The sequence below is a fragment of the Grammomys surdaster genome, unplaced genomic scaffold (genome assembly GCF_004785775.1).
Source record: "Grammomys surdaster isolate TR1022 unplaced genomic scaffold, NIH_TR_1.0 375, whole genome shotgun sequence".
Taxonomy (NCBI): domain Eukaryota; kingdom Metazoa; phylum Chordata; class Mammalia; order Rodentia; family Muridae; genus Grammomys; species Grammomys surdaster.
The window spans coordinates 147,530-174,712 of record NW_021604794.1 but is presented as its reverse complement, the minus strand read 5'-3'; the positions used below and the strand labels follow the sequence as shown (position 1 = coordinate 174,712).

The following is a 27,183-nucleotide window of genomic DNA, read 5'->3' as shown; positions in this document are numbered from 1 at the left end:
TATGTGCTATAAAACTTCCCACCACACACTGGAACATGTAAAAGTCAGAAACCCCCTTCTTCACAGGGAAAAGCAGAGGGTCCATCCTTCCCTTCAAGAGCTGTCATGTTATAACACAGTGGGTAACAGTATCTCCTGACGGAACTCCTCTCCAAATTTTGAGGGAAGTTCCCCTCTGTCTTTAAGACCACACTCTGCTCTGTTTCATCTCCTCCCCACTGCTCTCCTACTTCCAGACTTAATCCACTGGCTTTGCTTGCTGTGAGTCTCCTTACCTAAAGCAGCCCACTCTGAAGGGTGACCTCAAGTCAGCTCTCTTCTCAGACCTGCTGAATCTGACCAACATTTTTGTTATCACTCCAAAATTCATGCTTCCCTAAGCGTGAGAAAATACCATGTATGTTCACATTGACAGATATCCTAAAGACGCCTAGCCAGTGACATTAATGGAAACACAATAGTTAAAAGCTTATACAAAGATAACTTTTTAAATTTAACAAATATATATTATACAAGAGAACTTAGGGGAAGCAAATTTTTGGTAAACCTACACATTTTTTCAGTAACCATTTATCTTTAAAATTGTGGCTTTTTTTTTCTTTTTTGTGCTCGTGCATGCCAGGCACTGAATGGGGTTAGGCGGGAGATAGGAGCTCAGGGCCAGCCTTCTAGAACAGGGAGGCCTTGTCTCAAAAAGAGTAAAATCTTCCGAATTAGGTGAAACATAAACTTAAAGATCAAAGAATCTGACAAGGGCAAGCATAATAAATTGAAAGGAAGCCAACCAAACTACATCATTGTCAAACTGGAAAAAAAAAAAAAACAGAAAATAAATCTTACAAGTAGCCAGAACAAAATAATACAGTCCACACATGGAGCCTGATACATTCCATACTGACTTCTCATACACAAGAAGGCCTCAGAAAATGGGGGCTAGTCTATCTTTGAAGTGCTAAATGGAAGGGCAAGCTCCCTCAAGTATATCTTTGCTAAACTTTATACTGCCAACCATTGAGCCCTCCTCCTATACTTGTCAAGATGGCAGCCTAGTCTTGATGGCCATCAAGACTGTATAAGTGGAATAAAAATTAATATTCACTTTACTCAAAATAGAAATTTCCTATTAACTTAAAACAAACACAATATACAATTAATACTACCTCCAAAATACATACCTCCTCCCTCCTCCAGGAAGTCCCAGGAGTACTGGTTAGGATGAGGTCCCCCACTGAGGAAAAGGACCTTTGAAATTTACAGCTCTCTTCCCTGCCTCCCTGGCATGGGGATGATGGTCACTGATGTCCTTATAAAGTGAGTGTACTTTAAAGCTGTAGTACTTAGAACAAGCCAACGTGAGTTGACACGGGACTGTCATCAACTTGTAACAGCTTTAACTTTGGTCTTCACTCAGGCTGCGTTCACTCAATGAATTGTGTTGTAGCACTAAAACCTAAACCTTCACCCTTTGTTCTCTATTTTCTTTTTACAGTGTTGAAACACAGAAAACTGTGTGTCCAAAGCTACCAGGATATTCAGAATTTAAATTCCCCCTGGAGCTGTAACTCAAACCACACCCCAACATGTGTATAAACTATAATAGGGTCTTTCATTGCAGAACTCAGACTCATGAGGCAATTCCATTTATCACTGAGTAAATAATGCAGGAAATGTAGTCAAAGGGGGATTTTGCTTTATTCCCTTAACTATAAATAAAAATATGTAGTACTTTGCAGGATTACCACATATGGTACCACGTCAACTTCTCAATCAATCTCTAAGCCCACATGGGTGAAGAGCTGTGAGAACTGTGCTGACTCCCTTGGTAAAGTCACGGCTTCAGGAAGCACAGTGGTGTTTGCAATGCAGTTGCCCACCATGTGTCAAAGACCCCATTGTGATGTATCTGCAAAAAAATGTAAGCAAGAGGTAAAAAGCAAGCAGAGATTTGACTGTCCTGGGAAATTCAGAAAGTACATATGAGGATGAAGCAGGAGCTTGGGCAGAGTCAAGCCTGTGCCAGGATCAGGAGGTGATCACCTCCAGGTGGCCTTGACTTCACAACATGACAATCAGTTAAGGGTTGTGGAGAAGTCTGGGAACTGAACACGAAAGCCAAGTGTACTTTATCCCCACTAGCACAAGCTGCCCCTGAGTTCTGCTGAAACACATTAGGACTTGTCAGGGTGGGTTTCAGACTCTCTGGCTACTCTGATCACAGCTATGCACAAGGAGGTCATTCCTCTTTGCCTGGTATGTTTGTGCTCATGGTATCAGAAGTACTGGCTTGCAAAGATCAGGCTATACATGATTTCCATCTATTTTAAATCCCTTTGATTGTAATCATGCTTGTGAAGTAGAACACATTTCAGTTCTGTAGCATGTAACTTAAAATGGATTACAGTGAGGTGATCAGAAAATACTCCTGTGAGGCGGGCTCCAAGGTTCCAGAGGGAAGGAGCCTTCATTCTTCCACTTCATTGTCAAGCCCTACACCTGCTGCAGAGGTCAACCACTCACAACTGCAGCCTCTGATTTCTGAGATACGCTGTGACAAACACTGATGTATTTATTTCCTGGCACTATCAGCTATAAAAAAAAAAACAGTGGATGACATACTAGGTTTCTAATAGTTCACATGAAATATTTATATTTTAAAATTAGAAAATAATCTTTTGGTGTGAAAACTGTTAAAGACCTGCCCACAGAGTGCCAGCTCCTCCTTATACATAGACACATAATTTTATTTGCCAGTTAAGAAACAAAGTGAGTCTATGGAAAAAAGAAAAAGGCCAAACCTAACAAAGAGCACTGAAACCATACATTAGGGATGATCTGCTTACAAGAAAAATAATTGATAATTACAGAGTACTTAGGGTACATTCAACATACTCTCTATTGATAGAAGCCATCTAGGAAAGACTATGGCAAGCCAGTGAGTTTCCTGGAGATGGCCTGTGGGGCAGAGGACTGGGAAAGGATAGCATGGTTTCTGGTCAAACACTGGCTAGAGATGGCCGGAGACCCAACAGGTATCCCTACAAATAGCATGCATTTCGCCACACTCCCAGACTCCAGGCTCCTGTCAGGAGGCCGAAGACCTCCATTGATCCACGCCTTTCAGTCACGTAGGGCAATACCCCTACCAGCCCCTCCATAGGTAGAGGGCATGACTACAGGCCTCAGAGTCTCAAGAGATCTCCATATTAATGAGACACCTAAAGGCCAGGGGGCATAGCCCCCTTAAGCATTCCTTCCCAGATCCTCCTCCTTACAAAAGATATTTAACCTCAGGCCCACCTGGGGATACGGGGTACAGCTACATCCACTTTCCGCCATGACACTAAACCTTTTAAAACCATGGACTTCTTCTCATACTTGGGGCCCATTGTGGAGAACCATAGAGGGGGCCTTAAACCAATGAGCCGCAGCCAAATCTCCCGCCAAGGATCTCTCTGCATTCCAGTCATGGAGGCTACCAACTCAAACAAGCTAGCCGAGACAACCATGAGCCAGCCAAGCGAGTCGCTGCAACCAAGAGTCTCTACCCACGGGGCGTCAGCTGCGGGCCAGACCAGCCCATATGCCCCCTCCATTCTCAGTCCTTCTGTGGTCCCCAGCAGTGTCTGGGTGCCAAAGGGCTGAGACCACTGGTCTCCCAGTCAGCCGCCTTGGCCCAGAGACCCCCGACCCAAGATCTCTGCCTCCTCGGGGGTCTTAGACTGAGATCTCCCCATGCCCAGTGTCCGCCCAGCGCCACGTGGAGTGAACTCATATTCCCGTGCTTCTGCCTTCCTGAGCCATGACAGACACGTGGGAACCACAACTCAGCCCAACAGGACCCACGCCCACTTGTGGGCACCACAGACCCACAATGGCCCACCAGCTTGCATGGCTGAATGGGTGCACTCTGGAGGGGTACAGCCCAGAGACTTCATTGCTTCTCACTGCTGATGTGTTTTTCCTGCCATTATCACATAGCCTAGTGATTCCTGGTCATCAGCCCACCCTACTGGACAGATTTCCTTCAGATCAACATAAAGATAAACTTGGATGAATTAATGCTATTTAGATGAATTAATGACTTTATCAAGTTCCTGATTTGATTCAAATAATTTTAAGAAGAAAGTTTAAGGAGATGGTTTTAGTTATTTTGCCAGAAAGATATAATATAGTTAGAATCAAGAATAGAATGTGTCCCCTCCTCATAGAATAGAAAGTAAAGGCTGCATAATAAGGAATACAATGAACTTTCATAAATTACACTAAGAAGAGAAACAGGTTTGGGACAAATTTGATCAAGGAAAAACATTCATTCTAGGTCAGGTCCAAAGATAAAACCACAGCTGTGCACTATGATAAAGCAAGGCCATGTGAAACTGTTGCTTTGAACCTATGAGCTTATAGAATGAAACACTTCTTTGAATTTACTATCAGCATCCTTCTTAAACTCCCCTTTTGTGTAACATTTTATCTACAAGGTAATTTCATAAAGAACTTTTATCTAAGAAAGTATTAAAAGGCCAGAGAGAAGAAATAAAGTGTGACTTTTGGGGCTCTGCTCCATCTACCAAATGTGTGTGTGTGTGTGTGTGTGTGTATTGAAGGGCCCAGCTTAACACTACAAACTCTATACTGCTTTCAGACCCCACTGTAACTACGTTTTTCAAAGCCTACTTTTAATGATGGTTCTCAAATGCTTTAACCTTCCTTCTAGCCCACCACCCACCAAAGGTAGCGGAAAAGAAAGGTTATGATGATACAGGGGATGTGGAGCTGTTTAGCAATGGTTCTTTGGAGCACATACCATCTGCATTGTAAGAAAATCAGCAGTTTAGTTCACAGGCCAGCGGCAGCTTGATTCACTAGCAAACACTTCACGAATATACCAGCAGTCTAGTTCGGTAGAGTCAGGGTAGCAAACAAGAGTCAGCGGAAGTGGCGACCTAGCAGAGACAGCCAGGCCTCAGCCAAGTCCGCAGGATGGATTGGGATCCAGGAATGCCAGGAGTTCTTCTTAGCTGTTCCTCTCTCACCAAAGCGAAGTTCAGCGAAGGCAAGAAACAAAGTAGCATTGCAGTGCTAGCTCTACAAGCAAGCCCTTCTAACAGTCCGTTGAGTTCTATTTATACACCCTCCAAATATCATGTGTCCTCCAAGGGTCTTGCCTCAGCATGTGAGTCTGACTTAGCAAAAGTCCAGGTGAGTCTGTATCAGCTGACATCACTCTGCCAATCAGCCAAGTCCTAGGAAGTGGTAAGAAGCCACAACACACTACTAGAATTTTTTTTGATGTGTTTCTCTCTATGGAGTCCCAACAAATGGAGCTCATAATGTATGTAAGGTGGACCTATACATGAGTATCATTAGTGAAGAATTCTTCATCATGTGCCCTTTCACACGCTTGCTTTAGTAAAACATCCTTTCACCTGTGTCTGCTTCAGTGAAACATTCCTTCACAAAACACCATCCAACACAACTAACTTTCCAAAGAATCCTTAAGTTTCCACTTCACTCCATTTTATGACTAACTTGCCCTCTGAATGAACTCAGCTACTAGAAAAACCTTGTTCCAACTTGTTCCAGGAGCCATGTCACCCTGGTAACAATCACAATTCCCTTGGGCAAATAGCCACTTCACCCCTAGCAACAACCAGTCAGTTTCTAAGGGGAAAGTACCTAATGTCTAAAGTAGATTGATTAAGCTAGCAACCACTGTTCATACCAAGCTGAAATCACTACTAGCCAATAGAAGTGTACAAACAAATGTCAACCAATCATGTAACTGTCAACTTGGAAAGTCCCTCACCTTGCTAACATGATAAATAAGCAAGGCTTGTACCAACTCAACACCTTCTCTACCCTCCATTATGCTGGAGAGGTTGGAGGGTCCAAGTTCAAGCTTGAATAAAGACTCTTTGTTTTTGCATGTGAGTTGGACTCCTGGTGGTCTGTGGGGACCTCTCAATTTGAGCATAACATGTATGTACATATATAATATGCCTATATATGCCGGCCTATAAAAGTATGCACATACATATGAAGGTATATTTGTATGTATATAATTATGCATGTGCACTTGCAAAATTGATGAAACAGGTGGCTGGGGCCAACTAGAGAGAAAGAGAGAGAGAGAGAGAGAGAGAGAGAGAGTGTGTATGCCTGCCTTTCTTCTTCCTTTTCTTTTCTCTCTGGCTCATGAAAAGTTAACGAACTCCAAGCTTCTAATTTGGCAAAAGCTAGAGGAGCCCTTGAGCCCTAGAGAAAAGATCTCAGGGAACTAAGCCTTTTTTTCTTAATCTCCTGATGCTATCATCAGGATTTAAATTGCCAGAAGCCAGTGGTTTTTGGCCACAGACTAGCAAACAGTTAGAGTTAAATTGCCTAAAGTAAGCAGCTTTTGGCCATGCAATCCCCAACTCCATACCCCACCATGCCTTCCTTGGGAGAACTATCTTCTGCAGTCCCCAATATTGTTATTTCATGGGCAACAGAAACGGTAGATGCTTGGAGATACAGGCCCAGGATTATTTGAGTCAAGCACCGAACTCTAAAATGTTCCCTCTCACCCACTAAAGTGTCCAGGACATCCTGCCTGCATAAAGGTCACATGGAAAACCAGCATCACATGATTTTCATTACAAAAGCAAAAAGAACCAAGGACTCATCTCCCAACCATAAAGGGGGAAAGATGAGCTCTGGAAAGGAGATTGCACTGCCCCGCCACTAACTCTAAATCCACTTTAATACTTACGAGCCAGGCACAGAGACTCACACCCATAATCCCAGCCCTCAAGGGGCTACAGCATCAGAGGCTGCACCAAGGGTGGCCCACAAATTTATTATTATTCCCCTCAAACGTGGCAGCTTCCAAATTTCTGTCCTATCCTGTCCCAACTCCTCTCTTTTCAGTTCTACTTTTTCAGATTCTCTTATCCAGCTCATCTACACTGAGTGCAGCGATGCTCACACCAAGCCAAGACCAACTTGAACCATCCTGACCACCCTGCATGACATGACACTTCTTCCTCCCACTGGAGGCCTGCTTCCTTGGGTCTCCTGGGATTGGTTACTTCCCTGTGATTTCTCTACGTGCTGATTTGCAGACTGAAGGTATCCACCAGCTAAATTCAAGGCCTGGAATGAAACTGTGGGAGTGTGACCCTGTATGGGCTCCTCTTTTAAGGTAAACAGAAGTATGAACCAACTGACTGGCTGCTCTACCTGAACTCTGGGGGACATGCAACAAGCATAAAATAATACTTTAAAAATATCAATTGTGGAGACCATACACACCACACCTTCACACACATACCCACAAGACAACTTTTGGGGTCTCCTACTCCTACTACTACGTGGTCCCTGGGGATGGAACTCATATTGTCTAGCTGTGATCTTTACTAAGCCATGAAAATGTGGGGCCTGTTCTACATTAGTGCTGTTTTAATCTGCTCTGAGTTTATAGCCTGTAACCAGTCTTTCTTCTCTCCCATATCCCCAAGGCTAAGATCCCTAAGCAAAACAGCTCCATGTCAAAAGGAGAGGAAGAAATGAAGAAAGAATATATTACCTTATTTTAAAGAAAAAAATACAAACTTTGACATTCAAAGCCTATCTAATCAACCATATATCTGAATGTGCCAGGCTCTCCTCTAGCCAGACTCATCCTCCTAAACTCACAGAGGAACACTTCCTCTGTGCTAAACTTGCCTCTTAAAAGCACTAATAACTGCTGCCATTGAACCTCAGCTAGGTACCAAGGCTTTGCTCTAATCATTTGACTACCTTAACCCACTTTGCATTCACAGAAACTATGATGTCACTGCTATCATTAGACTTACAAGTATGAGACCTACAGCACAGAAACTCTACAACCTGCCTAAGGTCACACAGCTAATAACTAAATCTATGGAGGCAATGTGGGCTCATGGCCTCAAGTTCTGATCCTCCTGTCTCCACCTCCCCAGTGTTGGGATTACAAGCAATGGCTCCATAGCTCGTTTGTGCAGTCCTGAGAATTTAAGTCAGGGTTCTGTGAATGCTTGGTAAGCATGCTACCAATACCAAATAAGCTATATCCCCAATACATTTTGTTTTTGTTTGTTTGTTTGTTTTAATCAACATCTCTTGTACCCCAGGCTGGCCTTGAACTTCTGACCCTCCCATCTTTACCTCCTAAGTGCTGGGATTGTAAATGTGCATAACCATGCCTGGCCTTTATGGAGAAAATTTTAAAATAGAAATAGAAAACCACCCTACATGGGGACTATGGCAATGCAAACCACATGCTTGTGATGGGGAGGTTTCTAGGGCTCTTTGTGGGAAGACCCATTCAGAAAAAAGGGCCTGCTGAGCCTCATGTCCAGCATGGCACAGAAGCCAACTTCGATGTCCTGGTTGTAGTCTGAGCAGCTGCTAGCTGAGTTCAGAATTGGTAAGCACAACTTCGAAAGTGTCAAATCGTTAAGCTACTCTACCTTTGTTAGCCATAAAGGAAAGTTAAGTGAAGTATGGGCAACCAGTAGCCAGTCTTGGGAATAGAAACATGGATTTCTGATGGAGGGTGGGGAGCAAGGGTGACCCCACCTCTGCAGGGGTGAAGGAGTCATTTCAGTAGGGTGTAGCTGGAGGGGTCTTGGTACTCTGGTAGACACAGCTACCCAGAGTGAACTTATGTGGGGCACACACCTGGAAACGATCCCTCAGTTCCGTGAGACTGAATGTTACCGTGATCTGGGATGCAGGGGCAGCTCAAGCTGCCATCTCATTCATCTTGGGATTCTTGTCCTTTTCCTTATTTCATTGAAGACTAGTATGTTCTTTCTTTCACCCAGATGGTACAATTTTCCTCAGTGCTGATGTTGCAGTCCTGTGGCATAGCTACACATTCAACTCTGTGCCTCTGAAAGACAACCCAAACAACCACTATCTTTGTCTTTCCATCCATAGGATAGCACACTTACTGCCTGCCACCCAGCAATATGACACTGAAACCCCAAATGTAAGGAGTGACAAGACCTCACACATATCAGACAAAAGGTGTGTTTTAGATGTAATCTAGTAAAACTTCACTATGCAACATTGTATCCCATCATGCTTACATTCCACTAGCCTACAGCTGGAACCAAGCTCAGAACATGGACTGTCATAATGTGACATTCCATGCATCCCAACTGGGCAAAACACACTTCACAAAACATTCTTCCTACTAGACACCGAAATGGTCACTCTGGGAGTCAGATGATGGTGCAAAGGTGTTTAAGAATGGAGAAATTTAGAAATAAACCAATTCTTTAGTCCTGCTTCTACCTAGCACAGGTACAGCCTTGCTAGCTGACAACTGTGAAAAGGATGAATCCAGTTTCCACAGAGAACCTTTGAGTACCAAAGAGGCTACCTGACTTTCTTCAGCAGGAAAGCCCCCTCAGTTTTCCCTCCACACCCCTGTTCTTGGGGCATGGTTTTGAAAGCCTTCAGAACAGTGGGCTCAGTTGTGAGGACAAGGCTGAAACAAGGAGACACTGACGTGGTCTGCACACAGGGACCCACGTGCAACAGCCACCAAAGATCTTTTGGATATAAATCAATTGATGGAGCTTCGAAGTGAAAGAGCCAAGTTGACAGTTAAAGTTTTATCAAACCACCCAGAGAGTTTCATGATGATGCATAAAAATAACAAAACATTCAAACTGTGCTAGAAGATATAATGTGGTTTATTTTTGTCATAAGTATTCATACAGGTGTAGACTAATTGGGTTGGGTTATAGGGATCAGCACAGTAAAAATAAAGAAATTGGAAAAAATTATAAATATAGACAAAAATATAGCCTTTTAGTAAGATTATCTAGAAATGTGAGAAATTTCATTTTAAAAGCAGCTAATTGTGAAACTGGAGCTGGAATAGAATGTGGAAATATTTCCAGTGTTAGTAACAGCTGCTGTTACACAGTGATAGCAGCTATTCCAACTCTTAGAACATATTTTATTAGCAAAAAGAAATTAAAGATAGGGATTCAAATGCCAATTTCTCCTCCCAAACACAAGCCCTCTAAAACACAATTATAGAAGAGTCTAGTGGAAAAGCCACAATATATTTGTTTTAAAACAAGAAAACCTACCCAAATGTTCATCATCTGAAAATTGGTTACACACAATGTGTTCTAGTCTCACAATGGAATATTATCCAGTCATAAAAAAGAAGTGTCGATGGGTGCTCAGAACAGATGAGCCTTGGAGGCACTGTGCTAATAGCAAAGTGAGTCACAAAGGCCACATTCTGCTTAACTCTGCTACACAGATGCCTAAGCTGGTGAATCCACAGTGACCGTGTGCAAACTAAGCGGATGCCATGCACTAGGAGTGAGGGAAATGAGGAACGACCACACAGGCTACAGTGATCTCTTCTGGGGTCCTAAAAGTGTCCTCAGCTTATGGTGAGAATTGTTCAGCTCTGGGGGCACAGTGAAACCACTAGACCTTAAGGTGAAGATCCACAGCATTACAGAGCTGGGGTAGGGGGACACAGACAGACAGGGCAGCCATTTCAATATCAACAGAGGTTGCTGTGAGTTCTCTATGTGACCTTCAGATATTAGCAAAGCCCTCATACAGCGTGCACATGCTGCTGTTGAAGGCTGCTGTCCGCTTGTATTTTTAAGAAGTATTTAGCTGGGCAGTGGTGGCGCATGACTTTAATCCCAACACTTGGGAGGCAGAGGCAGGCGGATTTCTGAGTTCAAGGCCAGCCTTGTCTACAGAGTGAGTTCCAGGACAGCCCAGACTATAAGAGAAACCCTGTCTCAAAAAACCAAAAAAAAAAAAAAAGTATTTAAAAGAGATGTGCATGAACCAGGTATGCTGGTACACACCTATAATCCCAGCAATCAAGAGGCAGAGGCAGGCAGATCTCTGTGACTTTGAAGGCAACATGGTCTACAAAAAATTCCAGGACAGACAAGGCTACACAGAGAAACAATGTCTTGGGGAAGGGAGACAGACAGACAGACAGACAGACAGACGGACAGAGAGAGAGAGAGAGAGAGAGAGAGAGAGAGAGAGAGAGAGAGAGAGAGAGACAGAGAGAGAGAGAGAGAGAGAGAGACAGAGAGAGAGAGAGAAAGAGACCAAGCTGCCAAGTACCTATCTCCTTCCATCATGGCATAGCATTTCAAGTTCAGATTTTTTTAATGACCTTTAGGGGCTGGAGAGATGGCTTAGAGGTCGAGAGTGCTTGCTGCTCTTCTAGAAGTTTGAGTTCCAGCACCCGCATCAGGAGGCTCATAGTAGCTTTGAACTCTAGATCCTATACCCTCTTCTGGGCCCCAGAGGCACCTGCAGTCATGCATACACACACACACACACACACACACACACACACACACACACACACACACACAAAAATAAAAACAAATCTCAATCATTTAAGACTTTATAGCCTTCCATGTGTGTTTAAACCAGCGTTCCTTAAATGTCAGCCACTCTTTCTCACCCTCAGCATGTCAGCCACTTTCTTGTTATCTCTAACCTACATCTACCTAATAACTAAATTGCTTAGCTTTCTTCACCTCAGGAAGGAATAAGCATAAAACCATATATTGGATTTGTTAACTTTTTTCCCCTCATACATAAAAATACAAAAAGACCTAAAATAAATGTAATATTGCCATAATGTACTTTAAATCATAGTACACAACTTGAAAAACCCTGATAAAAATAATTTTATCTGGAATTGAATGTATACCTATTATTTTTAAGTGACGTGGATAAAGAGGGATGTGGTGATTGGTGCCTATAATTCTAGCACTTGTGAAATTGAAGTAGGAAGATTACTATAAGGTAAGGCTAGCCTGGGCTACATAATGTGTTCTAGGCCAGCCTAGGCTACAGAGAACCTGCCACCAAAAAAATAAAAATAAAAACAAAAAAATGACAAGGAAATTAAATGCTCAGAAAAGTGCTTTTCAGCACAGCATAGGATGACTCTGTTCCCTAGATCATGGCAAGGATCGAAGGCTGTGAGAATATGGTGTGGGTAGCTAAGGGAGTCAAAAGCAGTCGGCTTCCTCAGAAGGGAAAGAAGGGAACTGGGATGGTCATCTACCTTTCAGATTCCTGGTGTGGACATTCTGTCATGCTCTGAATGGAGAAGTCAAGTGTCTGATAAGCAGGTGAACAGGCTATTTACAGATCCCTTGAACACTCACAACAGAGTATACCAAGCTCTCCTGAAGGCCTGATTCCAGGGTACAGGCAGAGCCTGGGCTGCCTACACCCATCCTCCCATGAAGGAAAGAAGTGTAGCGTGAAGGAAAGTTTAGAACAGCTTCCAAGAGGAGCTTAGCCCTGAGCTGCTTGGACATATCACCCACCCCCAAACCCACACACAGGGTCAGCTACTTCTGCAGTGATCACTAGCCAGCAGGTGACACAAGGTCTGTGCCTGGTCCCATGTGAAGCAGCTGTGACTAATGCCTGGCACCTCTGTGGTGCCAGACATAGGACAGATCTACCAGCCTGCTCCAAGGAGAACTGAGCAAAGAGGGAAATGACTTGTGGCTCTTTCTTATCCCTTATTGTTTCCAGACGCTGGGTACAATAATTCTGACAATTCTTCATAGGAAAACTTCCATTTTGCCCTCACTATGGCTTCAGAGTTCCTGCCCCATGCAGCCTGCTGGCATGTGGCTTACAGTCTATGTGCCAAGTCACAGCTCCCTGGAATTTCTCCAGTTGCCTTCTTCCTGAAAGAAGCTTTGCCTTGCAACCTTGTAAATACAAAAATATGCTTTGTAAAGACTAATCAGAAAACACTGCAGAACTGCAAAATTCTTAACCCTGGGGAATACAGCTCAGTGACAGTCAGAAAGACTCTAAAAGTCAGAGAGGACTGCACCTAAGCAAGTATCTTCTAGATGTGACAGAACAGCCATGCTCATGAACTCACAGCAGGCAACATTCTAGCCTGGAGCTGGGGCAAACTCATAAGTGCTCCTTGGCTCTCCACCCCAGGAGCCATTGATACTTGAAAGTTCTAGGAGAAGGGAAAGTCTTGGCCTTCTTTAAAATCGTGGTCCCCTGAAAGGCCAACCTCACTCTGGTAGGTGGTCTCACACCATTAGAATATGGAGATCACAAACTAAACTTTAAAAAAAAAAAAAGACCTGAAGTTGAAAAGGGGTGGAGGGTGGTATAGGATGAGTCATGAAGAGAAGTGCAGGTAAATATGATCAAAATACACTGTGTGCATCTAAACTTAACTTCGAGAATTTCACTAAGCGCCATTAGTTTTGTGTAACACTATTGCAGTCAAGCAATTTTCTGGGCCATTTTTAATCTAGGAAGACTATTGGTGATGTTTCAGATATTTTTATTCCCAACATCTTGTAATGATTTCCCAGAGAATAACAAACAGCTGGTACTTCAGTATTAGTAATTAAGATTCATATTTGTGAATATTCTCAGAAACTCATAAAATCATTTATATCTTGGAATTCCCCAGGGCAAAATTATAATTAAACAATCACCTCCATCCTTGGAAGTGGACCATAATGTTTCTCCAAGCTGCTGTGAGGGCCACATGCACTCCTCACAACCTGAGGGAGGCAGGGGCTGCTGGGAATGCAGACTCTCAGATGAATGATACCAGGGCTATGAAAGGACAGCCTCCAGAAGAGCAGCCAACAGCCCACTCTGGAGACAGGACATTCAGAGAATTCTTAGAGAATCAACAGCTTCTGAGCTACCTGAACCAACCCTTGCCCTCAAAGCCATGGAATCAGGATTCTCTCAAGCCACTGCATACATGACATTTAAGAAAATCTAGGATTAACTAGTTGAAGAGATGGCACTACTGGTAAAGTAATGAGGACTCAGCTCAGTCCCCAGAACCCAAATGAGGAAGCCAGTGGTGGTGGATACACTGTGATCCAGCACCAGGAGGGTAGGGAACAGTCTATCCCCCAGGGCAGCTGAACTGTCAAACTCCAGGACAGTCGGAGCCTGCTGTGAAAACACCAACATGGCCAGTATAGAGTATCCAAGGCTGCCCCTGGCCTCACATGTAAGGAAGCAAAGTGAAAGGCTCCTCTCCGTTCATTATATAGTGTATAGGTTCCAGGTTAAAGTGCAGCCATGAACAGTGGAGAGGGGAGTGAGCCTACATAAAGACTGAAAGAGCCTCTACAATGCAATGAAATTTTCACTTGCTCTTTTTCAGTGGCATGTTTTTGTTTTTTGTCTCAGCAATGAAGTTGACCTACATGGGCTGCTAATCTCAAATTTATGAATGTTCTGAGAACTTCCTGAAGTTCTTGTTAAAACTATTGAATGTTAAGGATCTGTATGCCTAAAAGAACCCAAAAGATGCCAGAACTAATCAAAGGTTGATCTATTCCCAATTGCTGCAATTTGACATTCAATTTCAATGATGCTTTAAAAAAAAGAAAATCCTTGCATCTGGCAAAAAGTTCCAGCCACCTGTAAAGGGGCTTCTCAAGCAGGATGCTTGCGGCTTAGCATACTGAGGAATTTTGGTCATTCAAAATTTGCAGGATGTGTAATAAACATAACCTTTTTTTGCCATATCTTCCCAATCCTGGCCCCTGCCTGACCCCACAGCCCCCACTTCCTGCCTTATACTCAGTCTCTTTGTCTTCTTGATAGGAAGCTACACAGGAAGGGCAAGAGGTTCCCCTGTTCCTGTTCTAGGATACACACTTCTTAGCCACTAAGAGGACATGTTCCCTTCACCTAGAGATTTATCTGATGACCACGTCACCTGGCTGTACAGATGGACTCAAAATCAAGGCTTCCAGGGACCAAGGGTAAACTCAAAAATCCTCTCAAAACAACAGAAGCATTCAGACTTCAGTATTTGTTCTTTAGCAGAGTGTGGCATATGCTTCCCTACAGAGGGAGATTCAGAATGTACACTCTAGATGGGTGCCCTGTTCTTAGGAAAGAACTTTTTTACTCATCTCAAGATATAAATATCTGGTCAGTGTTTTTTTTTTCTTTTTTTTTTCTGTATGCTGGATCACATCAAAGTCTTTAACATGCAATGCAAACAAGAATCCTACCCTTGAACTACATCCCCTTTATCAACCCCTTAAAGACATCTCTAACATCAGAAATATATTATAGTTTAAATATTTATGTAAGAGGTTCATGAACTGAATCAAATTTAAAAATCTGTGCATGGAGATTTTGTCTGTATGCATATCTGTGTACCATATGCATACCTAGAGGCCATAGAAACCAGAAGAAGGCATTGGATGCCCTGCAACTGGAGTTACAGATGGTTGTGAACTACCATGCGTGTGCTGGACACTGCAAGCAGGTCCTCTGTAAAAACAGCAAGTGTTCCTCATTGAAGCACCATCTCTCCAGCTCCTCAATCATCTTTTAAATTTAAATGTGTAACTGACAGTTTGGGATCCATGATAAAATTAGGACATTTATTTGTGCCTGTGGATTAAAAGACAACTTGTGGATCATGAAGACTGAACTCAGGTCATAAGCATTTAACCTGCTGAGCCATCTCATCATTCCAGTTAGGACATTTTTAATGTAAGGTTAAATGTTCATTTCTGCTCTCAGATTCCACCTCTGGACTATGACACTGCAAGTACAGAAAAGCTGTAAATGGAGATCAAACATAGAGGCACATCGACATGGGAGGTGAGGGGGAGGGGCTCACAGTAGTGTTGTCCTTAAATTGGTTAAACATTGTAATGCTTAAAACAGTTGTCTAATATGTATAAATTACTTCTGAAACCACTGCAAGAAATGACTGCAAGCAACATAACCATAGCCATGGTACATCCAGAGCCTGGAACATCATTTGTACTAGAAAAGATAATAACAAGTTCCAACCCCCACCCACCCACGTCCACCCACATACACACATCCAATGTGTCAGTAGCAACAGACAAAGCACTCATGAATCCATCTGCTCCAATGTGATCAACTGAGAATGTTAAATTTGACAACACAAAACATGGCTGTAATCAGCACACAGACGGCTCCACATCAGCAGTCATGGGGACTGAGATTGGATGTTGCTCTTCCAAGTATAAGTGCCAGTCATCTGCATAGTTGGGGATCTGTGTTCTGTACTCAAGGCAAATGTCCATTTTTGTAGCTGGCAAAAACATAACTCTTTTGAAATGCCACACTCTTAAACATCAGAATAAATCATCTCTGTATAAAATAGCTTCCCTAGTGAAGGAAGAAACTCACCCTTTTCACAGATATCTTCATAATTGAGTGTGGTAATAAAGTCACAAACTATCATTGTCTGTCACCTATAGAGGGATGGCCATGTAGCTCAATTGGTAGAGTGCTTGCCTGGCATGCAAAAAGTCTTGGATTCCAGCTCTAGTACCTCATAAACCCAGTGTGGTGACACATCTAGCCCCAGAGCTTTGGAGGTGGAGATAGTAGGATCTGAAGTTCAAGACCAGTCTCTGCTATCTAGTGAGTTTCAGGTTAGCCTGGGCAATAAGGGACCCTGTTTCAACAACAAAATCACCTAAGATCTTATTTAATGTTGTGGGGATCTGGGTAGGAATCCAGTTAAAATGTGTATTTCTGTGGTAACCCTAATGACATAACGACAAAACTTGCATCAGCGGGTCTTCATAAAAGACAGTTTGGGGTGGGGGTGGGGGTATTTTTGCTTTTAAATGTTTTCTGAAAGAGGTGTTGAGTTAATCCCCATACTTTCTAGATGAAAAATACTAACTGAACTAATTGAAATGTGATTTTTTAAAAAAGATGAAGGGATAGTGAGATACTCAACAGGTAAAGGTGCTTGCCACCGAAGTGTGGACAATCTTGATCCCCAGAGCCCAAGTAAAAGGGGAAGGAGAGAATCAGCTTCATGAAGTTGTCCACTAACTGCCCTCACATGTGATGAGACTCACAATCCCCAGACAATTAATTAAAAAATGTAGATGGTTTTTAAAAGAAGTGTGGACTTAACCAGTATAGAAAAGACCATTAAAAGGCAAAATGTGGAGCCAGTGAAGGCAGGAAAATGCTTGGAAACTTGGTGGTCAGAATTTGATCCCTGGAACCCACAGGGGAAAGAGAGAACCAACTCTCAAAAGTTGTCCTGTGACCTCTGAACTTGCCTGGTGGCTCACACTGGCATACTGTGGTACATACTGGAAACACACACACACACACCACCTCTGCCACCACTACCATCATGACCTTGAGAGTCCACTGTCATTAGTTTCCAATCAGCAATACATAGACACACAATGGCCTGTGAAGAATAAAGATGAGACAACAAGCAGGAAAGACAGCAGAATGGTAGATAAAGGGAGAAACAGAATGCTTCAAGAAGTTTAAGTCTGGGATCTGCTGACATTTCTCCTACTCCGTAATCAGGTATCTAAATGCAATAGAAAGCCTCTAAAATCTCTATCACAGCCACCACAACTTTCTGGAATATTATGCATTTGGGCCAAAGGTGTACAAAGTCAGACCAAGAAGACACTGAGACAAAAAGAAGTATAATCTTATGAATGTCTAGGCAGAAGTCAGGGAAGTAGCTTCTCCAGGAAACACTGAACAACCTTCTCCTGGTTAGCTCCTTGGCCACTGTGATAAATGATGCAACCAAAGTTGAATTGTGAAGGGAAAGAAATGGGTTATTTAGCTTACACTCTGTGTCATAGTCCATCACTGAGGAGGCAAGGCAGGAGCTCCAGGTAAAACTAAAGCAGAGACCACAGAAAATCCTTACTAGCTCTCTCAGCATTCTTTCTTACACAGCTCAGGACCAGGGATGTTACCTCCCACAAAGGGCTACATCATTCATTTAAAAAAAAAAATGCCCCTCTGCAGACCAAGCTGGCCTGGAACTCACAGAGATCTGACTGGCTCTGCCTCTTGAGTGCTAGGATTAAAGTCATGCACTACCACTGACAAAAATCACATGATAATCTCATTATATGCTGAAAAAGCCTTCAACAAAGTGCAACATCCCTTCACCTTAAAAGTCCTAGAGATACTGAGATTCAAGGCACATACCTAAACACAATAAAAGGAATATAAAACAAGCCAATACCCAACATCAAATTAAATGGAGAGAAACTTGAAGCAATCTTACTAAAATTAGAGACAAGGCTACCCACTCTCTCCCTATCTATTCAATGTAGCACTTCAATTGTATCTATTCAATGTAGTTCTAGCCAGAACTGTAAAATGACTAAAGATGATCAAGGGAATACAATTCAGAAAATAAGAGGTCAAAGTATCACTACTCATAGATAATACAATAGTATACATAAGTGACCCAAGAAATTTTATCAGAGAACTTCTCTGGCTGATACACAGCTTCAGCAAAGTGGATGGATACAAAATTAACTCAAAGAAATCAGTAGCCCTCCTTTATAAAAATGATAAATGGGCAGAGAAAGAAATTAAGGAAACAACACCCTTCACAATAGCCACAAATAGTATAAAATATCTTGGTGTAACTCTAGTCAAGAAAGTAAAAGATCTGTGTGACAAGAACTTCAAGTCCCTGAAGGAGATATCAGAAAATACAAAGATTTCCCATGCTCTTGGATCAGTAGGATTAACATAGTGAAAATGGCCATCTTACCAAAACCATTTAATTTACAGATTCAATGCAATCCCTGTTAAAATTCCAACACATTTTCTTACAGAGCTTGAAAGAGTAATTCTCAATTTCATATGGAAAAAACAAATCTCAAGATAGCCAAAACAATCCTGAACAATAAAAAAAGCCTCTGGATGAATCACCACCCTTGACCTCAAGCTGTACTAACAATAGTGATAAAAACTGCATTGTATTGATATAGAAACAGACAAGACTGATCAATGGAATAGAATTGAAGACCCAGAACTAAACTCACACACCTATGGACACTTGATTTTTGACAAAGAAGCCAAAACAATATAATGGAAAAAAGAAAGCATCTTCAATAAATTGTGTTGGTCTAACTGGATGTCTGCATGTAGAAGAAAGCAAATAGATCCATATTTATCGCCCTTCACAAAACTCAAGTCTAAGTGGATCAATGACCTTAACATAAAATCAAATACATTAAATCACATAGAAGAGAAAGTGGGGAATAGCCTTGAATGCTTTGGTACAGGAGACAATTTCCTGAACAGAATACCAATGGCTCAGGCTCTAAGACCAACAATAAATAGGACTTCAAGAAACTGAAAAGCTTCTGTAAGGCAAAGAACACTGTCAATAGGACAAAATTACAGCCTACAGATTAGTAAAAGATCTTCACTAACTGTACATCTGACAGTGGGCCAATATTCAAAATACATAAAGAATTCAAGAAGTTAGACTCCAACAAACTAAATAAACCAATTGAAAAACGGGGTTAAAGAACTAAACAGAATTCTCTACAGAGGAATCTCAAATGGCCAAAACACACTTAAAGAAATGCTCAATACCCTTAGTCATCAGGGAAATGTAAATCAAAACGATCCTGAGATTCCACCTCACATCAATCAGAATGACTAAGATCAAAAATTCAAGCAACAGCACATGCTGGCAAAGACAGAGAGAAAGGGGAACACTTCTCCATTGCTAGCAAGATTGCAATGTCGGACAACCATTCTGGAAATCAATCTGGCAGTTTCTCAGAAAATTGAAAATATTTCTACCTGAAGACCCAGCTACACTGCTTCTGGGCATATACCCAAAAGATGCTCCACCATATCACATATCATAGTGAAGGACACATGCTTCACTATGTTCATAGCAGCTTTATTCATAATAGCCAGAAACTAGAAACAACCCAGATGTCTCCCAACCGAATAATGGAAACTGTGGTTCATTTACATAATGGAATACTATTCAGCTATTATAAATAAGGACTTCATGAATTTTGCTGGTAAATGGATGGAACTAGAAAATATCCTGAGTGAGGTAACCCAGACCCAAAAGGACACGCATGGCATGCACTCACTAATAAGTGGATATTAGCCAATAAAGTACTGAATAACCATAATACACCCACAGACCCAAAGAAGTTAAACAAGAAGGAAATCCCAGGCAAGGATATTTGAATCACACTTAGAGGGGGAAACAAAATAGTCAAAGGAGGTAGGGGGAGGAGAAAGCAGACAAGAAACATAGCAATTCTGTTATAAAGTCAGCATTGACCAAATCTAGGGATAAATGAGCTTTGAAGCCAGAGAGCCCAACTTCATAATCCAGCTTTGCCACCTAACTTTGTAATTTTAATAATCCGCCCAATCTGCCTATGGTACAAAATTCTTCCTGTATAAAATAGAAACTAAAAAAGTTCTTATTTCATGGGCAAAGTGCCTAGAACCACGTGTGAATGTTACATAACAGAATAGCAGGTGATGTCAGCATCACTGGCATTTTCTTTACTATTTTTAGACTCCTTATCACACTACAATCTGTGCTTCGACTCCAGCTTAACACTGTCCACCAGACACTGTGTCCACAGTGCAAAACAGCATCATTTCAGTTGGCATCTCTATCCACACCCTCTGCCAGCTCACAGTCAATCACTAAGAAGAAGGCTCATGCCAATTTCAACAGTCCCCAAAAGTACAGTGCATGGTCTACCCACACAGTGGAATAGTATTCATCCCTTAAAAGGGATGAGGTTCTGATATATGCTGCAGCGTGACTAAGCTTTGAGAACATTCTGAGTGAAATATAGCAGTCAGGGGTGGGCAGATATGGCAGGATTCCATCAACATGAGATCTGTGGAGTTAGCAGATCCAGCAGAGCTGGAACAGAGGACACCTAGAGTGAGGGAGAGAGGTGATGAGAAGCTATCATTCAGTGGGTGCAGCATTTCTTTTGGGGTGATAAAAATGTTCTGGACATACATTGCAGATTCATATAGTTGCGTGAATGTGCTTGGTACCACTCAACCATGCACTTAAAGAACTTAAAGCAGTTAAGTTTTTGCCTGTGTATTTTCTAGTTCACCTACATAAAATAAAAAAATAAGCATTTAAGACCCACAGAATACAATTTCAAAGCAAGTTGTAATTGCTCATCTGGTAAAGGTTGTTGTTAAAGTCTTAACTCATTCTCAAGTTTCTAAGTAGGGAACCACAGGAATCAACATCAACTTGTAGCTGGCCTTGGTCTAAAATACCCAGCATATGTGAGGAGAGGGCACAACTTAAATTGTTCATAAGAGGGATTATATCACTTTTATTTTAGACAGAAATCTGCCACGTAGCCCAAAACTAGCAATGCTCCTGCATCGGCCTTTTAAATGCAAGGATTATAAGTTTTTACCACCATGCCTGGGTTTCATTTTCTGGGTTAAAACAATTTTTAGTCCTCTGAAATGAGAGAAAGAAAGCTACTCGGGGGCTATGTGTATGTGTGGTGTGTAACAGCAGTTTTTGAAGGAGATACTAATCCTTACATGCCCATAATGACTCAGATACTTCTGCAGCATCTCCACTAGACAACACTGAGATAACCCTAAAATTAAGAAATTCAGAAGTCCATTACTGTGACATACAAAAGTACAATAGTTTATGCTGTCAAGATGGCTCATCTGGTAAAGGTTCTCACCACCAAGTTATAGCCTGAATCCAATCGGTCCAACCTGCACGGTGAAAGGAGAGAGCTGACTCCCACAAGCATCACACACACACATACTTGCACACAATCAGAAATACGTAACTGTAATAAATAACCCCTTTTGTTTTGTTTTTGCAAGACAGGGTTTCTCTATGTAGTCCTGGTTATCCTGAAACTCAATCTGTAGGCCAGGCTTGCCCCAAACTTGGAGATTCAGCTGTCTCTCCCTCCTGAATGCTGGGATTAAAGGTGTATGCTACCACTGCCTGGCTTACAAATAAACTTTCTATAAAGTGAATGTTTCAAATCTCCTCAAGCAAAATGTTTCTTGTATAGCAAAGACACAACGAAGGGAAGCTTAACAAGTGGTCACTTCCAAAATAGCAGGATTCTAGTCAAGGAAAACAATCACCTGGTAAACACCATACATACATTAAACATTTTTCAAGGAACAACAATTTCCAAATAACGAGAGTGTCATTTTCAAATACGGAAAGCCGAGAGCAGACAACAACGTCAGAGAGTGCTTAGCTGGTCCTTGCAGGGAATCTGGCATTGCTATAAGCTTTTCTTCACGGGAACTCATTTTGCCTTCATACCACCCATCTAAGCAATCCTATTGCTCTCACTGGACAAACAAGAAAACTGAGGTGTAGAGGGGTCAGGGATCTCGAATGGGCTTCAAGGTGCCTACTAAGCAATGGAGCCAGGATGTAAAATCTAGATGTGTATTGGTACAATCTGCAGTTTCATTATTGTATCTTACTGTCCACTGGTGACAATAAAAACGATCCACAAGGAACAAACTCAAATGCAAAGCAACTGGAGAGTCAAGAACAACAACGGTTCTGAGGAAGTCATCACATTTCAACACAGGACAAATGATGTTTGTGGCTGCATACTAGAAGAAAGAAGGCAAGAAAACCACTTCATGCATTTAAATTATTTACTGATAGCTACATTACTAAAAAATATTGTTAAATGTAAAAATCACTCATTTCTTGAATCTCTAAATAGAAGGTATTTAAAAAGCAACATCATTTTCTATGTATGTCACAATTAAAGATAAGAGTGCTTTCTCTCCTCTGTTTCTCTGTCTCTGTCTCTGTCTCTCTGTCTCAATCTCTATCCCTATCTGTGTGTGTGTGTCTGTAGGAAGGAAGACTTATTTCCAGATGTTTTAACTTCAAGAATATGAGAATTTACAACATAGCTACAAAGTATCAAAACAGGGCCTTAAGAGGCAGCTGAGTCTGAAAACCACCTGCTGTGTAAGCACAAGGACCCAAGTTCAGTACCCAGAACCTGAGCAGAAAGTTTCACCCAGGTCTGTGATTCTGGTGCTGGGGAGGTAGAGGCAGGCACTTCCAGGGGTTGCTGGCTGGCAAGGTCCAGGCCAGTGAGAGAACCTGTCTCAAAAGCAAACAAACAAACAAACAAACAAACAAACAGAGAGGCCAGCATCTAAGAAACTAGAGTTAATGTTATCCCTTGTCTCTACATGTGTACACATATTGCACACTTGGATGAGTGTGTACACACATATACAGGAACACACTCCCACATACCTACAATACCTACACCTCCACAAACACACACACATATACACAATTCATATGGCCAGATGGGTGAATAAACTTACGGACTCACATATGACTAATGTAAAAAGCCTGGAATTTATCCACTAATGGTAGTTATTTTTAGAAAATAAGAGAAGGAAAAGGTGAAGAAAGAAAGAAAGAAAGAAAGAAAGAAAGAAAGAAAGAAAGAAAAAAAGAAAGAAAGGAAGGAAGAAAGGAAGGAAGAAAGGGAGGAAGGAAGGAAGAAAGGGAGGAAGGAAGGAAGAAAGGGAGGAAGGAAGGAAGGAAGGAAGGAAGGAAGGAAGGAAGGAAAGAAGGAAGGAAGGGAGGGAGGGAAAGGAAAAAGGGAAAGAGGCCTCGAAGTCATACATAACCTTGAATTTAAATCTTGCCCTTTGATTTTGGTTACTGGTAATTTTCACCCAGTCAATTTCATGGAACTGAGCCTCAGTTATTTTCTCTGTAAAGCAAACATAATAATTCATAACAGTAATGCACCAGCTAAGGAGACAATGAAATATAAGTGTTGGGCACAGTCCCTGGAGTCTAAAAGACCGTCGACAGTAAACAATATTATTCTCTGTAGCTCCCAATACTGGACAACCTAATATTTACCAACTAGGAAATCACTAGCAGCCTTCTCAAAATCATACGGAGCACAACATACTCTGCTGAAATGAATGCGCTAACTGCACATGGGAACAAAACAAAAGCACCAGGGGTCAGAATTGAATTCAGCACCAACACGAGCCCAGTTGTCACCTCTGAAAACATCTCTAAGCACCGCTGGCAAGTGTGGTGTCCGTGTACCCTGCGGGTCACCTTTGCAGGTAACTGTCGCCGCTGCTTGAAAAGCACAGTGCGCTAATGACGCGGTTACAGTTTACGTGACAGTATCCCAAGGGCTCGCCCCTGGCAGGTCGGACAGGATCCCACCGCCTCACTCCACAGGAGGCGAACAGAATCCCACTGACTCACACCAGGGCATGTCGTATCGGATCCTACCTGCTCACCCCACCAGAGGTCGTGGGTCCGCATAACCCGGAGCGGCTGCGTGACTGCCGAGCTGCGGGTTACCTGTCTAAGCCGCGGTGCTGCAGCTACACTTCCGCAGACTCCGGGTTACCACGGGCTACCAGGCAAACACCAATTGCGTCATCAACACGCGACAGGATCGGCTGCTCTCCCCCCGCCCCCGTAGGCCTGTTCCTCGGCCGCTACTGCGCAGGCGCAGGGCCGTTAGGGGCCTCCGTTTCAGGGCTCAAGGTTGGGTAAACTGTACGCACCGCTCACTGAAATACAAATGCGTGCTTTTTGCTTTTGAGACAGGGTCTCTCTGTCTAGTTTTGGGTAGTCTGGAACCTACTGTGTAGACCAGACTGGCCTCGAACTCCGAGATCCGCCTGCCTCTGCCTTCTGAGTGCTGCGGTGAAAGGAGTGCGCTGTTTATTCTTCAGTCCACATTTCTGAAGCATGTGTTTGAACTTTACATATTCATCCCAGCAGTGCCTTAAAAGATCTCACTATGCGCCAGACAGATAGTTACAGTATCTGCGGCTACAGAAGTGGGCCAGTTGTGCGTGCCTTTTTGGAGACAAACTTTGGTTGGGAAAATGAGTTCTGAATAATTCAACAGATAATTCTGTTTTTTAAAAAAATTCATTTAGTATGTGTGGTGGTGTGCAAGTGTGTGCACCTGGCTGTACGCATAGGTACACGAATGTACAGGTGCGGGGTGGTGGGCAGAAGAGGGTGTCGGATCCCCTTGGCAGGAGTTGCAGATACACCAAACCCAGGTCCTTTGCAACAGCAGCCACTTCTCTTAACCACTAAGTCATTGCAGCACTCCATCAGCTAGTTCTCCTATGTGCACTCTTAAAGGTAAATGTATGGAAGTAAGACTCCGAGAAACAAAGGGCAGGCATAGCAACTTCACTATAGAAGGTCCAGTATCCTCTGAGGAGACTCATTTAACTGGGAAGAGAGGAGCAGTCAGAAGGAACAGAAGCACCTAGCACACGCAGCTTGTGGCCGCATTGAAGTAGGATGAGAAGGAGCACAGGGCGAGACCAGCAAGGCCCAGAGGCCTGAGCCTGCAGCACCTTTCTGGGACACTGTAAGCAAGGAGCGTGGATGCTGTCATCAGAGAAGAGTGAGTGACAGGAACTAGTTTTGAAACAACGAGCAGGCTGTTGTGTGCTCTGGGCATGAAGCACATAGAAGGGTTTGGTGAGATGTGATGGAAAAAAACGGATACATTTAAGAGGCAATTTGGAAATTGAGGTGACAGGTGGGGAGGATTAGATTAAAAGTCTAGACAGAAAAAAAAAAAGTTACCAAAAGTGACTGTTAGATTTGCTAGACTCTATAGCGAGAACCAGGTTCGTTCCATCTTTCAGTCCTGATTCCTTTACCTATTACCCAACCCTTTAGGACCACACACACACACACACACACACACACACACACACACTCACTTTACCTTTTTCTTAACTCTTTCCCTTTTCATCCTCTTACGTTACCACCCACAAGCCTTCAGCAGGCTTGCAGTTCTAAGGGAGGAAGCATGTGAAGAAGCTAAGGAGTGGGGCTCTCTTTCCCTGCTCAGTTTTAGTTCACTTTGTCCACTAAAACACTGGCCTGTGTGTAATACTCTGCCACTCTTAAAAAGAAATAGTTATGAGGAGCTGTGGCCCATCGAGGTTAAACCTGACCTAGTCTTCCCTGGAAACAGGTTCCTTGTCAGGATTTAAGATGAAAACTCAGGTGACTCGTAAAGATATCCCCCCGTGGGTGAAAATTCCTACCGACCTGGAAAAGCCAGAAGTATTGCAAGTCAACAAGCTGGTGCTAAACGCTCTGTTCGGCCCACAGGGATCTCGAATGCCTCACTTCGAGCAGGTGGGCCGGGTCATGTTTGAGCTCAAGACTCTGGAATCTTCCGATCTTACCGAGATGTTAATTTATGGCTCTGAATAAAAGACGTTTCGGACTAAATGGATGCTTCAGTCCATGGCTGAGAGGTACCGCCTGCGCCAGGAAAGAGGCGTGCTCAAGCTGGAGGAAGGCATGGAGGTCCTGGAACTAGACCAGGGTTCGAAGAAGTAAAGCCAGTTTCCAGTCATTGTGAGTCCCACCTGGACACAAGCTGTGGCTGGCCAGTGTTTGGTTCTGACATGAGGTTTTTTTTTTTTTTTTTTTGGCCTGACGTGAGTTTTAACTTTGTTAGGTCCTTCAAGATATTCTTGGATCCCTACTGTGTATTCTGATGTGAATATCTGCATGTCATCATTAAAACATTTAAATAGCCAGAAAAAAAAAAAAGAAATAGTTATAAAACTACCTGTCCACACAGACTTTCCCAAGTCTTTTTAAAAGATTTTTAAAAAATTTTAATATGTATATGTGGGGATACATGCCCATGGGTGCAAGTATCCATGGAAACCACCGTCACTGATCCCCCAGAGCTGGAGTTACAGGCAGATGTGGGTGCTAGGAGTCAAACTCAGGCGCTTAACCTTTGAGCCATCTCTCCAGCCTCCCAAATCTCCAAAATCCTACACATTAGTGGCTAACTCATACTTTGTTAAACTTTCTTTTCCTGGCCAGCTGAAACTGCAGGCTACCTTCTCTCCTATCAGGCCATGAAATCTTTCCCTAGCACCCACTGAGATCATGTGAAAAAGACTGAAAAGTCAAAAGCACTTTTTACGTGTCTCAACTGGACAAAGTCCAATAAAGGAATGGAATTTGTAACTACTGACTGTCCTCCAGCATCCAATCTCTCTTCTTCATAGGAAGGAAACTTCAATTTTTAACTTTAGGAAGAAAGAGCTCATAGCAGAACCACATGATCTCAGTGGGGGCTACGAAAAGATTGCATAACCTTATTAAAGTCTGCCTTCATTCTACCTTTTCTGATATCCTAGGCTGACCTATGAAGAACCCACAGGAAGTAAAGAGTGTCTGTATAGTCAGTGGAAAAATAACATGTGCCAAGTCTTCATATTTATACTCCA

At 42.6% G+C, this 27,183-nt stretch overlaps 1 protein-coding gene and 1 pseudogene across 3 annotated transcripts in view; one reads left to right on the top strand and one right to left on the bottom strand.

Annotated features, from left to right (window-relative positions):
* Positions 1–24,243, bottom strand: part of Aopep (aminopeptidase O (putative)) — a 298,386-nt gene extending 274,143 nt beyond the window's left edge. For all 3 annotated transcript variants that reach the window (XR_003713119.1, XM_028781229.1, XM_028781230.1), the window contains exon 1: positions 24,170–24,243. The gene's annotated coding sequence lies outside the window, so the exon portion shown is untranslated. The remainder of the gene's footprint in view (positions 1–24,169) is intronic.
* A 1,675-nt stretch (positions 24,244–25,918) lies between these two features.
* On the top strand, positions 25,919–26,272 carry LOC114632635 (annotated as a pseudogene).
* The last annotated feature ends 911 nt before the right edge of the window (positions 26,273–27,183 follow it).